General features: G+C 48.0%; 11 non-coding genes across 11 annotated transcripts; all 11 read right to left on the bottom strand.

The window, feature by feature from the left end:
• Positions 1-7,494: 7,494 nt before the first annotated feature.
• trnaq-cug (transfer RNA glutamine (anticodon CUG)) lies at positions 7,495-7,566 on the bottom strand. Its single transcript has one exon. It is a non-coding gene; the product is annotated as a tRNA-Gln (tRNA).
• Positions 7,567-8,886: 1,320 nt separating this feature from the next.
• On the bottom strand, positions 8,887-8,958 carry trnaq-cug (transfer RNA glutamine (anticodon CUG)). The gene has a single exon. It is a non-coding gene; the product is annotated as a tRNA-Gln (tRNA).
• Positions 8,959-10,107: 1,149 nt separating this feature from the next.
• trnai-aau (transfer RNA isoleucine (anticodon AAU)) lies at positions 10,108-10,181 on the bottom strand. Its single transcript has one exon. It is a non-coding gene; the product is annotated as a tRNA-Ile (tRNA).
• Positions 10,182-11,662: 1,481 nt separating this feature from the next.
• Positions 11,663-11,734, bottom strand: trnaq-cug (transfer RNA glutamine (anticodon CUG)). Its single transcript has one exon. It is a non-coding gene; the product is annotated as a tRNA-Gln (tRNA).
• A 55-nt stretch (positions 11,735-11,789) lies between these two features.
• Positions 11,790-11,862, bottom strand: trnaf-gaa (transfer RNA phenylalanine (anticodon GAA)). Its single transcript has one exon. It is a non-coding gene; the product is annotated as a tRNA-Phe (tRNA).
• A 1,021-nt stretch (positions 11,863-12,883) lies between these two features.
• trnai-aau (transfer RNA isoleucine (anticodon AAU)) lies at positions 12,884-12,957 on the bottom strand. Its single transcript has one exon. It is a non-coding gene; the product is annotated as a tRNA-Ile (tRNA).
• A 217-nt stretch (positions 12,958-13,174) lies between these two features.
• On the bottom strand, positions 13,175-13,247 carry trnaf-gaa (transfer RNA phenylalanine (anticodon GAA)). Its single transcript has one exon. It is a non-coding gene; the product is annotated as a tRNA-Phe (tRNA).
• A 1,021-nt stretch (positions 13,248-14,268) lies between these two features.
• trnai-aau (transfer RNA isoleucine (anticodon AAU)) lies at positions 14,269-14,342 on the bottom strand. The gene has a single exon. It is a non-coding gene; the product is annotated as a tRNA-Ile (tRNA).
• Positions 14,343-14,566: 224 nt separating this feature from the next.
• On the bottom strand, positions 14,567-14,639 carry trnaf-gaa (transfer RNA phenylalanine (anticodon GAA)). The gene has a single exon. It is a non-coding gene; the product is annotated as a tRNA-Phe (tRNA).
• A 1,021-nt stretch (positions 14,640-15,660) lies between these two features.
• Positions 15,661-15,734, bottom strand: trnai-aau (transfer RNA isoleucine (anticodon AAU)). The gene has a single exon. It is a non-coding gene; the product is annotated as a tRNA-Ile (tRNA).
• Positions 15,735-15,831: 97 nt separating this feature from the next.
• On the bottom strand, positions 15,832-15,903 carry trnaq-cug (transfer RNA glutamine (anticodon CUG)). The gene has a single exon. It is a non-coding gene; the product is annotated as a tRNA-Gln (tRNA).
• Positions 15,904-16,651: the final 748 nt, after the last annotated feature.

The following is a 16,651-nucleotide window of genomic DNA, read 5'->3' as shown; positions in this document are numbered from 1 at the left end:
CCACGACACCCTTGGTCCTGCTCACTTTAAGTGGGTTACATCCACCCCCTCTAAATGTGCATGCGTCCCGGCATGTACTCATTATCCACTTACACAGTAGTCACTCGACCAACCTCTAAAGGCGGCGAAAACTGAAATGTCTGTGGTAGGTCTAAAACCTTTGCAAAGGCCTGGTCAAGACCATTCAATATGGAGTGCATGACTAAGGTCAAGGGATTTCCTAGTGATTGGTAAGTAAGTCGATCGGGTTCTACCCTACATCTGGTTTATCTCCTCACTGTCGTTGCTCCCTGCTCTTCAGTAAAGCTCCCTCTAGTATCTTCAGGCTCATGTCCTTTAAGTAGGTCGTTAAGTCCTTCTTCTCCCACCAGCTCCTTTCCGTCTCCATGCACATAAACTTTTGTGATCTCGCCTTCAGGTATGACTTGAGTCACAGCATTATCCTCTACTCCAGAGCTCATCCTGGCGGGTGAATCCTCTTGATCAACCGATGGAACGCCACCTCCTTCAGGCTTCCCTCCAGAGGAGTTAGGAACTTTGCCCTCACGACATTCCAATTGCCAGTCCCTTGAGGGTTGGAACACCTCAGCTTCCGGGCTCAATCTGGAGTCCCCATGGCTCAGTGTGGTCCACTGTCCACGTGAAGAGGATGTGGAGTACGTTTGAGGGATTTCATGTACAACAGTAACTGTCGGGAACGTCATCTCCTTCCGCACGTCCCCTGGACAGTAGTAATCATCTTCCTCACTCTCACGTGGATGTTCTAGCTCTTCATTCCCCTCAGGTGTTGAACTCTGAGCAGGTTTCACTGTCTCTCTCTTCTGCTTTGGCTGAGCTACTTCAGCTTCAGTGGATGAAGTTAAGAAGCCACAAGGCAAGAGCAGGTCACGATGCAATGTCCTAATAGGGCCATCAGCATTAACAGGAGTGATGACATAGACAGGAGAATCATTGATACGTTTAACTATTCTGTACACAGTTCGACTCCAACGATCAGCTATCTTGTGTTTACCCCGTACCCCAACATTTTTGACAAGGACACGGTCTCCCTCATCCAGGATAGTCTCTCTTACCTTCAGGTCATACCTCTCCTTGTTTTTCTGAGCGGTTCTATCACTATGCTCTACTGCAAGCTTGTAACTCTCACGTAGACTTTCCTTGAGCCTCTTCACAAAATCAGTGTGAGTAACCCTACTCTGTCTTTCTGGGTTGAGTCCGAAAGCCACATCGATAGGAAGGCTTGGCTGTCTCCCAAACATTAATTGATAAGGAGAAAAGCCTGTAGTATCATTTTTGGTGCAATTATAAGCGTGAACCAAAGGTTGTACGTAGTCCCGCCACCTGACTTTATTCTCCTCCTCAAGAGTCCCAAGCATTTCCAAGAGTGTTCGGTTAAACCTCTCCACAGGATTGCCACGTGGGTGGTAAGGAGTAGTCCTCGTTTTCTTAATTCCCAACAACTGACACAGGTCTTTGATTACAGCCGACTCAAAATCTCGTCCTTGGTCACTATGTAGTCGTTCGGGTATGCCATAGTGAATGAAGAAGCTGTTCCATAATGTCTTAGCTACCGTCTTGGCCTTCTGGTCTGAGGTGGGAACTGCGATAGCATATTTAGTAAAATGGTCGGTTATGACCAGGATGTTCTTTGTGCCATGACTATCAGGTTCCAAAGTCAGGTAGTCCATGCAGACCAGCTCAAGTGGTCTGCTGGTCCTAATATTTACAAGACGAGCAGTTCTCTCAGCCTTAGCCTTACGTCGTACACATCTTTCACAAGTCCTCAACTTCTCATCCACATCCTTGGACATCTTTGGCCAATAGAAACGCGCACGGACAAGATCTATAGTCCTCTCAAACCCCATGTGTCCTACTAGATCATGGAGACCTTCCAAAGCTCTCTCACGATACTTCCTGGGGAGAACTAGCTGGAAAATTGTTTCACCCCTATTCATCCTCCTCCTGTAAAGAACAGCATTTTCAATTACAAGTTGATCCTGGACTCGAAGCATGAGTTGGACTTCCCTTTCTTCATTCTGTCTAGTACGGTAGGACAGACGTTTTCCTGTAGTGATAATGTCAATGACCCTGCTGATTGCTGGATCAGCTCTCTGTTCAACAGCCCACTCCTGCTGTGAAATTCTGGGAAGGGTACTGGACCCTGAAAGTAAATCAGCATGGGTAAACTCAGCTGGGATGGCACTTACATCCATGGCAAGGGATTCGACAATAACGGATGAGTGATTATTCTTGTCCTCTGTACTGAAAGCCTTGTCTACCTCGTATCTCTGGCAAACAGCATTGATCGCTTCTTTTGGAAAAGTGGCCCCACTCTCCTCCTGTAGGAACTTTGACAAGAACTGGAGCACCCTATCATCTTCAGCTTTAACACTGTAGTCTGTCTCATCCAAGTCATGCGGGCGCCTAGATAAGCCATCTGCATCTTGATTTCTTTTACCAGCCCTATACTGGATGCTGAAATTGAAATTGGACAGGGCTGCTAGCCACCGATGGCCTGCAGCATCAAGTTTGGCAGATGTTAACACGTAGGTCAAGGGGTTGTTATCAGTAATGACAACAAACTCAGCCCCATAAAGATAGTCAGATAATTTGTCAGTAATTGCCCACTTAAGGGCAAGAAACTCCAGCTTGTGAGTAGGGTACCTCCTCTCACAATTTGATAACCCCCTACTGGCATAAGCAATGACCCTCATCTTCCCATCTTGTTGCTGATACAGAGCCGCCCCAAGGCCACTAAGACTGGCATCTGTATGTAAAATATATGGCAGCTTAGGATTGGCAAAACCGAGGATTGGAGCAGTTGTGAGCTTCTCAATGAGAATTCTGAATGCCTGCTCGCACTCAGCTGTCCACCTCTCAGCAAATGGTGACTTAAGGTCAGTGTTAAGGAAAGACTTAGTTTTGCATTTTCTTCTTGCAGGAATATAACCAGCAGTTAGATCATTAAGAGGCCTCACAATTTTAGAGAAGTCCCTGATAAATCTTCGATAATACCCTGCAAACCCAAGGAAGGACTTCAGCTCCTTGATGTTGTTGGGCCTGGGCCAAGTGGTGAGCGCAGAAATCTTGTCAGGGTCAGTTTCTACACCATTTTCCGAGACAACATGTCCCAAGTATCTTACTGACTTCATAAAGAAATGACATTTTTCAGGTGACAACTTGAGACCAAACTCTTTTAGTCGGTTCAGGACTCGCATGAGCCTCTCCTCATGTTCCTCAAGGGTAGCAGAGAACACAATGAGGTCATCTAGGAAAACTAAAACTTCCTTGAAATTTGAGGAGCCCATACATTTTTCCATAACCCTCTGAAATGTGCTTGGAGCATTAGTTACCCCTTGCGGCATCCTATTAAATTCCCAAAATCCCATGGGAGTGACAAAGGCTGTTTTGGGTTTGTCCTCCTCTTCCATCTCTACCTGATAAAACCCCGATTTCAAGTCCATGACAGAAAACCACCTCGATCCTGTCAGAGCTGTAAAGGTTTCCTCAATGTTTGGTAAGGCGTAGGCATCCCTGATTGTCTGAGCGTTCAATTTCCTGTAATCAATGCAAAGTCGAATCTTGCCATTTTTCTTTTTCACTACTACAACTGGTGAAGCAAATGGGCTTTCAGATTCCCTTATGATGTTAGCATCATACAGCTCTTTCAAGTGGAGCCGCACAGCTTCATAATCAGATGGGTGGATAGGTCTTGCCCTCTGCTTAAAGGGAGTTGGATCTGAAAGGCGGATCTTGTGCTTGACTGCAGTCGTATGGCCATAGTCAAGGTCATCCTTTGCAAAGACTTCAGGAATTGAGTTCAACCTTCTTGTAACTCTCTGCTTCCACTCCGGTGAGAGGGGGGATTCACTGAAATCAAAAGTGATGGCGTCTCCTAGAGCCGCTGAGTGTACTGTGTAACATGTAGTTGCGCTAGTGGACTGTGCTGCCCGATTTTCAGCTTGATCTCCACTCATCAAGGGGGTAAGTGGACAAACAGAGAACGGAACTATGAGTTCTGCCAAGGTACCCTGTGCTGGCACTGTCACATCACGTGTCGTTTCATTCTTGAGTAAAATGGGTACTTTAAATGAGGTCCATCTGGGGCTTGACATGATATAACTGTAAAAGGTCAACCCATTTGGTAAGCATGAATGAGTGGAGAGATCAACCAATAAGGGAACACCGGGAAGACTATTGACATTCCTCGTATATCCATCCAACACCATTTTCTGACCTGCTGGGATAACTATGCTTCTTTTGCATTGAAGTTTGACCTTACCCACCTTGCCATTTCCCCGACTTTTGTTCTTATACAGGCTACGCAGGTGCTGGATCAACACAGCATATGTGCAGTTCTCAAGGACCGACTCACTTGTCCCTTCATCGAAACCTTCATACAAAACATCCAGTGCATTAGTGCCAATCAGAACAGGGAACTGAATGGTGGCTCTGGAATCAGGAACGATGAGAGCCAGCGTGCTGACTACCTCCGGCTTTCCTGTAAAATCTTCGGGAAAAAGAATGTCAATTTCAATATAGCCCAGATAGGGCACTCTCTGTCCTGCTGCTCCCTCTATTTCAAGGAGGTTACCCAAGGGGCCAACTGGATAAGAGGCTAAATGGGTGTCATGAAATGACTTGGAAATTGTGGTCACTTGTGAGCCCGTGTCAATGAGACACTGACATTGGACTCCTCCAACAGTAATATTAACCGATGATTTAGATCCAACTAACCCACTCATGAATTCATCTTTATAAGGCCTGATGGAATGACAGTTGAATTTCCGGTTCTTCCACTCACCTCTGGGACTATTCTTCCCTTCATAGGCCCCAGTATGTCCCTCTACCGGAGCCTGGTCCAGTTTAAAGGGGAGACCTGCCTTGCCTTCCACTCACCTTGCTTGGCTTTCAGTTCCTTATATTTACGATCAACAGCAACCTTATTGATGGAGTTTTCGCATGTTCTGGCAATATGGCCATCTTCTCCACACCTAAAACAGAACCAGGCCTTGGGCTGAGCTCTAGGTGTAGCCTGGGGAGTCACTTGGTCAGTCTGTGCTTCAGCTCTGGGTGTGCATGTATCCTTGCTGGCTTCAGGGGCTATTGCTTCATGCCTCCTCTCTCTCTTGGATACCTTGGCATTGAGCTGAATTTTCAGCTCTGCAACCTGTTTCCTTAAGCTCTCGGTCTCAGAGATGTATGCTTGTAGTATACCTGCATTGCGGTCAGAGAGGCACAAGAAATCAGCTACAGATTGCGTATTCACTGAGGACTTTGCTTTGGAAACCCCCAAATGGTGGCGCATACGATCCAGTTTAGTAGCTCTTTTGTCTTCCTCTGTCCTCAGCTGCATCAAAAGTTCAGCAAAGTCAAGAGACTCGTCCGTTTTCAGCTCTAGCCGAAGGACAAGATCATGGTCCCAACAGCCACGCTTGAACTGCTTTATCAGGTGACGGTTGACTTCTGATGGTCTTACTCCATTCCTTTTCACTGCAGTATTGAGTAATACTTGCAACCTCTGCAGAAAACTAGATCCTTTCTCACCTGGGTCCTGGTTTGTGTTCTTCAGGAATTTGGCAAATATCTCTTCACCATCCTCCACGAGACCATAAGCAGACTCCAATAGCCTCATGTAGTCCCTGGGGTGAGCAGAGGAGCCTAACTGCCTCACAACATCTGAGGCTGGGGGAAGTAAACTCTCTAGTATTTTCCTCCGCTGTACTTCTATAGGGACGGGGTCTTGGAACATCAACTCTATATGGAGCAGCCATGTTTCAAAATCAACCTCGCCCGGCGGCTTAGGTGATCTACCAGAGAAGGGGCGTAGCCATTTGGATTGATTTTGAGTAGGGACATCAGTTTTTATTACATGTTCGACAATAATACGCCTCACTTCTGGCGGGTTTATCACCTCCTCGTCTAACGTTTCAGCTCTGATGGGAGCAACACTCTCCTTCGCTACAGGTTTTAATCCCGTCTTCGCTGGTGGAAGAGCCTTCCGGGGTGGGAGGGGCTCTCTATAGCCAAGTGTCTTTTTAGATCTTTGAATCAGGGGTGTCACACTATGATCAGAATCGACACCGTCATCAGCACTACTACTGTTGCCTGAGCTTTGTAAAGTTGCAGCGATGTCATCTTCCTTAGCAGTTTGGGAGGTGCCAACCAAAGCAATTGACTGCTCTGTACTAATACCATACACCCGTTGAATATCCATGTCTGAAACAGGAATCAATTTACCCAGTATAGATAAATTATTTTGCAAAAAAAAGAAAAATATATCAATTAAAACAATAAAATAAATTCACTTACGTATCAATATCTATTACAACACATTGAAATGGGAATGACTAGCTTGATTGTGCCCAAAACACTCCTGGCTGGCTCGCCACAAAGTGTTCTATGTAACCAAGGTTAATATCACCCCCACACTTTAACGTTGCCGTAATGTGGGCTTTTAATATCTGGGTCAGTAATTAGGTCTAGGTTCAACTCTCGGAGTGAATTGGTCACAACCACTAGTCGACAGGGAAAAACAGTAACAATTTTTTATTAACAATATTCCACGAGAATGAGAATCACGTTCGGAACAATGAAATAAGAATGAAATAAGAATAAACAATTCCTCCCTCCCTACAATAGTCCGTCAGAACATATGCAGTTCAGTTCACTTTAAATTCTCTGGTATACATATATAAAAATACTAACCAAGTAGTTTACAAATAAAACAAAGAAATATATTAGGAGATCTCATCTATCTTATCTGCGCCCAGGAGAAAACTGCATCCGCCGACTGGGAGGTAGGCTGACTGGTTTCGAACGTAGCTGGGCACTTCACAGCTCTAATACGTAGAATCGGTGGCTCGCCATCACATGTCGCAGAATATAACAAAGAAAAGAAAAGAAATCCAATCGGAGAATCGCTCGAAAGTTAACCCAACTAGATAATGCAACACGAGCGCTTCTGGTGCACTTATCAATGACAATAATTAAAATTTACTTTTAAACATAAACCCTTTTTTTTCTTTCTTTCTTTCTCTTCTCTCACCTGATGCATAAATCAGCTTTTTCACCTGCAGCCGCTTCTCTTATCTCTCCCTTTCTTTTTTTTTCCCGCGATCAGAGAGACAACTCAGTTAACCGGGGCGATAGCGATAAAAAAGCTCAACCGAATTAAAGACAGTGCCATCTATAGGACTGGAGAACCACGACACCCTTGGTCCTGCTCACTTTAAGTGGGTTACATTATCATCACGTCGGACACTTTCATTTTCCCTACCTCTGATCTCCAAGCACTCCGACCACCGGGAGAAAGAGAAAGCGTGGCCCGTATGGGGATCGAACCCATGACCTTGGTGTTATTAGCACCACGCTCTAACCAGCAGAGCTGACCGGCCAAGCGGCAGAAAAGGTCCGCTACACCACATGCAAAAAGTGCAAAAGAAACGTTTTTGGGCAAGAGTGCGCCTTGGGGCGCAAAACTGAGCCCACGACAGGTCCCACCGAGATTTGAACTCGGATCGCTGGATTCAGAGCCCAGAGTGCTAACCATTACACCATGGAACCAGCGGGTACATCGCAGCCCAAGGCGGAGACGAGCTCCAAGACTCACGTCACGTGCTGCCAGAACCCGGGATTGAGCCAGGGACCTTTAGATCTTCAGTCTAACGCTCTCCCAATTGAGCTATTCCGGCACAACCGTGAGCTCCACTCTTGCCGTTTTCTGCCTCTTTCTTTGGAGCCCATCTCCCCACCTGAGCCACATGCAGTGAATGTCAACCTGGAGCAGCAGCAAGCTATGAGAAGTGTCCGATTTTAAGCCATAGTACGGTACACGAGTCAGGTGAGAGGCTCTTCTCAAGCTAACACGAGACTGTTGCTCAACAAAGACAATATGTCAGACAGTGGAATGTGTGAGAAAGTGCACAGATGCAAGGATGGGCAAGAAGGCGGTCAGAAGTGTGAAGCTGAGATGCCTCTGTGTAGTTTTTAGCTAGGGGAACTGTAATGAGCCAGCCTCAGGGCTCCGCTTGCCAGGGGTTGAGCGGAAATGTGGAGTACCTGTCTTGAGATAAGACTGAATTAGCTGGAGTTCAGCGCTGAGTGTACAGTTATTAAAAGAGCCGCTTTGCATTGGCCGGGAATCGAACCCGGGCCTCCCGCGTGGCAGGCGAGAATTCTACCACTGACCCACCCATGCAAACACACGAGACCGGCTTTCCGCCGAAAGACCGGAAAAATTGCTAAAGCAAAAACGGAGTGATGACAGCTCATTTCACACAACTGTTAAGATCAACGGAGTATTTATAAATTGAAGTGCTTGAAGCACAAGAACTCTGGGACCTTGTAGTGGAAGTGCTGCTTCGGGATGCTTGACAACTCCGTCGACTTTTCCAATAAATGCCTCCAAAAAAGCTCGTTCCATCAGAAACTTGTAAACAACACCAGAAGGCAGCATGGTTTTACAGTGCGGGTTGGATTTTTCTTCAAGAACTACTACGCTCTTTGAGCAAATTGTGTATGTAGACGTACACTTTGCCAGTCCACTTGCTGCAGAATTGTCAGCTAAGAGAAATGCGTGTATACTCCATTTCTTTTTCTCACCACGACGCAGGTGAATCTGGCACGACTGTGTCCTTATCATCACGTCGGACACTTTCATTTTCCCTACCTCTGATCTCCAAGCACTCCGACCACCGGGAGAAAGAGAAAGCGTGGCCCGTATGGGGATCGAACCCATGACCTTGGTGTTATTAGCACCACGCTCTAATCAGCTGAGCTGACCGGCCAAGCGGCAGAAAAGGTCCGCTACACCACATGCAAAAAGTGCAAAAGAAACGTTTTTGGGCAAGAGTGCGCCTTGGGGCGCAAAACTGAGCCCACGACAGGTCCCACCGAGATTTGAACTCGGATCGCTGGATTCAGAGCCCAGAGTGCTAACCATTACACCATGGAACCAGCGGGTACATCGCAGCCCAAGGCGGAGACGAGCTCCAAGACTCACGTCACGTGCTGCCAGAACCCGGGATTGAACCAGGGACCTTTAGATCTTCAGTCTAACGCTCTCCCAATTGAGCTATTCCGGCACAACCGTGAGCTCCACTCTTGCCGTTTTCTGCCTCTTTCTTTGGAGCCCATCTCCCCACCTGAGCCACATGCAGTGAATGTCAACCTGGAGCAGCAGCAAGCTATGAGAAGTGTCCGATTTTAAGCCATAGTACGGTACACGAGTCAGGTGAGAGGCTCTTCTCAAGCTAACACGAGACTGTTGCTCAACAAAGACAATATGTCAGACAGTGGAATGTGTGAGAAAGTGCACAGATGCAAGGATGGGCAAGAAGGCGGTCAGAAGTGTGAAGCTGAGATGCCTCTGTGTAGTTTTTAGCTAGGGGAACTGTAACGAGCCAGCCTCAGGGCTCCGCTTGCCAGGGGTTGAGCGGAAATGTGGAGTACCTGTCTTGAGATAAGACTGAATTAGCTGGAGTTCAGCGCTGAGTGTACAGTTATTAAAAGAGCCGCTTTGCATTGGCCGGGAATCGAACCCGGGCCTCCCGCGTGGCAGGCGAGAATTCTACCACTGACCCACCCATGCAAACACACGAGACCGGCTTTCCGCCGAAAGACCGGAAAAATTGCTAAAGCAAAAACGGAGTGATGACAGCTCATTTCACACAACTGTTAAGATCAACGGAGTATTTATAAATTGAAGTGCTTGAAGCACAAGAACTCTGGGACCTTCTAGTGGAAGTGCTGCTTCGGGATGCTTGACAACTCCGTCGACTTTTCCAATAAATGCCTCCAAAAAAGCTCGTTCCATCAGAAAGTTGTAAACAACACCAGAAGGCAGCATGGTTTTACAGTGCGGGTTGGATTTTTCTTCAAGAACTACTACGCTCTTTGAGCAAATTGTGTATGTAGACGTACACTTTGCCAGTCCACTTGCTGCAGAATTGTCAGCTAAGAGAAATGCGTGTATCCTCCATTTCTTTTTCTCACCACGACGCAGGTGAATCTGGCACGACTGTGTTCTTATCATCACGTCGGACACTTTCATTTTCCCTACCTCTGATCTCCAAGCACTCCGACCACCGGGAGAAAGAGAAAGCGTGGCCCGTATGGGGATCGAACCCATGACCTTGGCGTTATTAGCACCACGCTCTAACCAGCTGAGCTAACCGGCCAAGCGGCAGAAAAGGTCGGCTACACCACATGCAAAAAGTGCAAAAGAAACGTTTTTGGGCAAGAGTGCGCCTTGGGGCGCAAAACTGAGCCCATGACAGGTCCCACCGAGATTTGAACTCGGATCGCTGGATTCAGAGCCCAGAGTGCTAACCATTACACCAGCGGGTACATCGCAGCCCAAGGCGGAGACGAGCTCCAAGACTCACGACACGTGGTGCCAGAACCCAGGATTGAACCAGGGACCTTTAAATCTTCAGTCTAACGCTCTCCCAACTGAGCTATTCCGGCACAACCGTGAGCTCCACTCTTGCCGTTTTCTGCCTCTTTCTTTGGAGCCCATCTCCCCACCTGAGCCACATGCAGTGAATGTCAACCTGGAGCAGCAGCAAGCTATGAGAAGTGTCCGATTTTAAGCCATAGTACGGTACACGAGTCAGGTGAGAGGCTCTTCTCAAGCTAACACGAGACTGTTGCTCAACAAAGACAATATGTCAGATAGTGGAATGTGTGAGAAAGTGCACAGATGCAAGGATGGGCAAGAAGGTGGTCAGAAGTGTGAAGCTGAGATGCCTCTGTGTAGTTTTTAGCTAGGGGAACTGTAATGAGCCAGCCTCAGGGCTCCGCTTGCCAGGGGTTGAGCGGAAATGTGGAGTACCTGTCTTGAGATAAGACTGAATTAGCTGGAGTTCAGCGCTGAGTGTACAGTTATTAAAAGAGCCGCTTTGCATTGGCCGGGAATCGAACCCGGGCCTCCCGCGTGGCAGGCGAGAATTCTACCACTGAACCACCCATGCAAACACACGAGACCGGCTTTCCGCGGAAAGACCGGAAAAATTGCTAAAGCAAAAACGGAGTGATGACAGCTCATTTCACACAACTGTTAAGATCAACGGAGTATTTATAAATTGAAGTGCTTGAAGCACAAGAACTCTGGGACCTTCTAGTGGAAGTGCTGCTTCGGGATGCTTGACAACTCCGTCGACTTTTCCAATAAATGCCTCCAAAAAAGCTCGTTCCATCAGAAACTTGTAAACAACACCAGAAGGCAGCATGGTTTTACAGTGCAGGTTGGATTTTTCTTCAAGAACTACTACGCTCTTTGAGCAAATTGTGTATGTAGACGTACACTTTGCCAGTCCACTTGCTGCAGAATTGTCAGCTAAGAGAAATGCGTGTATCCTCCATTTCTTTTTCTCACCACGACGCAGGTGAATCTGGCACGACTGTGATCTTATAATCACGTCGGACACTTTCATTTTCCTTACCTCTGATCTCCAAGCACTCCGACCACCGGGAGAAAGAAAAAGCATGGCCCGTATGGGGATCGAACCCATGACCTTGGCGTTATTAGCACCACGCTCTAAGCAGCTGAGCTAACCGGCCAAGCGGCAGAAAAGGTTGGCTACACCACATGCAAAAATTGCAAAAGAAACGTTTTTGGGCAAGAGTGCGCCTTGGGGCGCAAAACTGAGCCCATGACAGGTCCCACCGAGATTTGAACTCGGATCGCTGGATTCAGAGCCCAGAGTGCTAACCATTACACCATGGAACCAGCGGGTACATTGCAGCCCAAGGCGGAGACGAGCTCCAAGACTCACGTCACGTGCTGCCAGAACCCGGGATTGAACCAGGGACCTTTAGATCTTCAGTCTAACGCTCTCCCAACTGAGCTATTCCGGCACAACCGTGAGCTCCACTCTTGCCGTTTTCTGCCTCTTTCTTTGGAGCCCATCTCCCCACCTGAGCCACATGCAGTGAATGTCAACCTGGAGCAGCAGCAAGCTATGAGAAGTGTCCGATTTTAAGCCATAGTACGGTACACGAGTCAGGTGAGAGGCTCTTCTCAAGCTAACACGAGACTGTTGCTCAACAAAGACAATATGTCAGACAGTGGAATGTGTGAGAAAGTGCACAGATGCAAGGATGGGCAAGAAGGCGGTCAGAAGTGTGAAGCTGAGATGCCTCTGTGTAGTTTTTAGCTAGGGGAACTGTAATGAGCCAGCCTCAGGGCTCCGCTTGCCAGGGGTTGAGCGGAAATGTGGAGTACCTGTCTTGAGATAAGACTGAATTAGCTGGAGTTCAGCGCTGAGTGTACAGTTATTAAAAGAGCCGCTTTGCATTGGCCGGGAATCGAACCCGGGCCTCCCGCGTGGCAGGCGAGAATTATACCACTGAACCACCCATGCAAACACACGAGACCGGCTTTCCGCCGAAAGACCGGAAAAATTGCTAAAGCAAAAACGGAGTGATGACAGCTCATTTCACACAACTGTTAAGATCAACGGAGTATTTATAAATTGAAGTGCTTGAAGCACAAGAACTCTGGGACCTTCTAGTGGAAGTGCTGCTTCGGGATGCTTGACAACTCCGTCGACTTTTCCAATAAATGCCTCCAAAAAAGCTCGTTCCATCAGAAACTTGTAAACAACACCAGAAGGCAGCATGGTTTTACAGTGCGGATTGGATTTTTCTTCAAGAACTACTACGCTCTTTGAGCAAATTGTGTACGTAGACGTACACTTTGCCAGTCCACTTGCTGCAGAATTGTCAGCTAAGAGAAATGCGTGTATCCTCCATTTCTTTTTCTCACCACGACGCAGGTGAATCTGGCACGAATGTGTTCTTATAATCACGTCGGACACTTTTATTTTCCCTACCTCTGATCTCCAAGCACTCCGACCACCGGGAGAAAGAGAAAGCGTGGCCCGTATGGGGATCGAACCCATGACCTTGGCGTTATTAGCACCACGCTCTAACCAGCTGAGCTAACCGGCCAAGCGGCAGAAAAGGTCGGCTACACCACATGCAAAAAGTGCAAAAGAAACGTTTTTGGGCAAGAGTGCGCCTTGGGGCGCAAAACTGCGCCCATGACAGGTCCCACCGAGATTTGAACTCGGATCGCTGGATTCAGAGCGCTAACCATTACACCATGGAACCAGCGGGTACATTGCAGCCCAAGGCGGAGACGAGCTCCAAGACTCACGTCACGTGCTGCCAGAACCCGGGATTGAACCAGGGACCTTTAGATCTTCAGTCTAACGCTCTCCCAACTGAGCTATTCCGGCACAACCGTGAGCTCCACTCTTGCCGTTTTCTGCCTCTTTCTTTGGAGCCCATCTCCCCACCTGAGCCACATGCAGTGAATGTCAACCTGGAGCAGCAGCAAGCTATGAGAAGTGTCCGATTTTAAGCCATAGTACGGTACACGAGTCAGGTGAGAGGCTCTTCTCAAGCTAACACGAGACTGTTGCTCAACAAAGACAATATGTCAGACAGTGGAATGTGTGAGAAAGTGCACAGATGCAAGGATGGGCAAGAAGGCGGTCAGAAGTGTGAAGCTGAGATGCCTCTGTGTAGTTTTTAGCTAGGGGAACTGTAATGAGCCAGCCTCAGGGCTCCGCTTGCCAGGGGTTGAGCGGAAATGTGGAGTACCTGTCTTGAGATAAGACTGAATTAGCTGGAGTTCAGCGCTGAGTGTACAGTTATTAAAAGAGCCGCTTTGCATTGGCCGGGAATCGAACCCGGGCCTCCCGCGTGGCAGGCGAGAATTCTACCACTGAACCACCCATGCAAACACACGACACCGGCTTTCCGCGGAAAGACCGGAAAAATTGCTAAAGCAAAAACGGAGTGATGACAGCTCATTTCACACAACTGTTAAGATCAACGGAGTATTTATAAATTGAAGTGCTTGAAGCACAAGAACTCTGGGACCTTCTAGTGGAAGTGCTGCTTCGGGATGCTTGACAACTCCGTCGACTTTTCCAATAAATGCCTCCAAAAAAGCTCGTTCCATCAGAAACTTGTAAACAACACCAGAAGGCAGCATGGCTTTACAGTGCGGGTTGGATTTTTCTTCAAGAACTACTACGCTCTTTGAGCAAATTGTGTATGTAGACGTACACTTTGCCAGTCCACTTGCTGCAGAATTGTCAGCTAAGAGAAATGCGTGTATCCTCCATTTCTTTTTCTCACCACGACGCAGGTGAATCTGGCACGACTGTGATCTTATAATCACGTCGGACACTTTCATTTTCCTTACCTCTGATCTCCAAGCACTCCGACCACCGGGAGAAAGAAAAAGCGTGGCCCGTATGGGGATCGAACCCATGACCTTGGCGTTATTAGCACCACGCTCTAACCAGCTGAGCTAACCGGCCAAGCGGCAGAAAAGGTTGGCTACACCACATGCAAAAAGTGCAAAAGAAACGTTTTTGGGCAAGAGTGCGCCTTGGGGCGCAAAACTGAGCCCATGACAGGTCCCACCGAGATTTGAACTCGAATCGCTGGATTCAGAGCCCAGAGTGCTAACCATTACACCATGGAACCAGCGGGTACATTGCAGCCCAAGGCGGAGACGAGCTCCAAGACTCACGTCACGTGCTGCCAGAACCCGGGATTGAACCAGGGACCTTTAGATCTTCAGTCTAACGCTCTCCCAACTGAGCTATTCCGGCACAACCGTGAGCTCCACTCTTGCCGTTTTCTGCCTCTTTCTTTGGAGCCCATCTCCCCACCTGAGCCACATGCAGTGAATGTCAACCTGGAGCAGCAGCAAGCTATGAGAAGTGTCCGATTTTAAGCCATAGTACGGTACACGAGTCAGGTGAGAGGCTCTTCTCAAGCTAACACGAGACTGTTGCTCAACAAAGACAATATGTCAGACAGTGGAATGTGTGAGAAAGTGCACAGATGCAAGGATGGGCAAGAAGGCGGTCAGAAGTGTGAAGCTGAGATGCCTCTGTGTAGTTTTTAGCTAGGGGAACTGTAATGAGCCAGCCTCAGGGCTCCGCTTGCCAGGGGTTGAGCGGAAATGTGGAGTACCTGTCTTGAGATAAGACTGAATTAGCTGGAGTTCAGCGCTGAGTGTACAGTTATTAAAAGAGCCGCTTTGCATTGGCCGGGAATGGAACCCGGGCCTCCCGCGTGGCAGGCGAGAATTCTACCACTGAACCACCCATGCAAACACACGAGACCGGCTTTCCGCCGAAAGACCGGAAAAATTGCTAAAGCAAAAACGGAGTGATGACAGCTCATTTCACACAACTGTTAAGATCAACGGAGTATTTATAAATTGAAGTGCTTGAAGCACAAGAACTCTGGGACCTTCTAGTGGAAGTGCTGCTTCGGGATGCTTGACAACTCCGTCGACTTTTCCAATAAATGCCTCCAAAAAAGCTCGTTCCATCAGAAACTTGTAAACAACACCAGAAGGCAGCATGGTTTTACAGTGCGGATTGGATTTTTCTTCAAGAACTACTACGCTCTTTGAGCAAATTGTGTATGTAGACGTACACTTTGCCAGTCCACTTGCTGCAGAATTGTCAGCTAAGAGAAATGCGTGTATCCTCCATTTCTTTTTCTCACCACGACGCAGGTGAATCTGGCACGAATGTGTTCTTATAATCACGTCGGACACTTTTATTTTCCCTACCTCTGATCTCCAAGCACTCCGACCACCGGGAGAAAGAGAAAGCGTGGCCCGTATGGGGATCGAACCCATGACCTTGGCGTTATTAGCACCACGCTCTAACCAGCTGAGCTAACCGGCCAAGCGGCAGAAAAGGTCGGCTACACCACATGCAAAAAGTGCAAAAGAAACGTTTTTGGGCAAGAGTGCGCCTTGGGGCGCAAAACTGAGCCCATGACAGGTCCCACCGAGATTTGAACTCGGATCGCTGGATTCAGAGCCCAGAGTGCTAACCATTACACCATGGAACCAGCAGGTACATTGCAGCCCAAGGCGGAGACGAGCTCCAAGACTCACGTCACGTGCTGCCAGAACCCGGGAGTGAACCAGGGACCTTTAGATCTTCAGTCTAACGCTCTCCCAACTGAGCTATTCCGGCACAACCGTGAGCTCCACTCTTGCCGTTTTCTGCCTCTTTCTTTGGAGCCCATCTCCCCACCTGAGCCACATGCAGTGAATGTCAACCTGGAGCAGCAGCAAGCTATGAGAAGTGTCCGATTTTAAGCCATAGTACGGTACACGAGTCAGGTGAGAGGCTCTTCTCAAGCTAACACGAGACTGTTGCTCAACAAAGACAATATGTCAGACAGTGGAATGTGTGAGAAAGTGCACAGATGCAAGGATGGGCAAGAAGGCGGTCAGAAGTGTGAAGCTGAGATGCCTCTGTGTAGTTTTTAGCTAGGGGAACTGTAATGAGCCAGCCTCAGGGCTCCGCTTGCCAGGGGTTGAGCGGAAATGTGGAGTACCTGTCTTGAGATAAGACTGAATTAGCTGGAGTTCAGCGCTGAGTGTACAGTTATTAAAAGAGCCGCTTTGCATTGGCCGGGAATCGAACCCGGGCCTCCCGCGTGGCAGGCGAGAATTCTACCACTGAACCACCCATGCAAACACACGAGACCGGCTTTCCGCCGAAAGACCGGAAAAATTGCTAAAGCAAAAACGGAGTGATGACAGCTCATTTCACACAACTGTTAAGATCAACGGAGTATTTATAAATTG

Source organism: Brienomyrus brachyistius, chromosome 16 (genome assembly GCF_023856365.1).
Source record: "Brienomyrus brachyistius isolate T26 chromosome 16, BBRACH_0.4, whole genome shotgun sequence".
Taxonomy (NCBI): Eukaryota; Metazoa; Chordata; class Actinopteri; order Osteoglossiformes; family Mormyridae; genus Brienomyrus; species Brienomyrus brachyistius.
The sequence above is the reverse complement of the archived record's forward strand: the minus strand, read 5'-3'. Positions and strand labels throughout refer to the sequence as shown.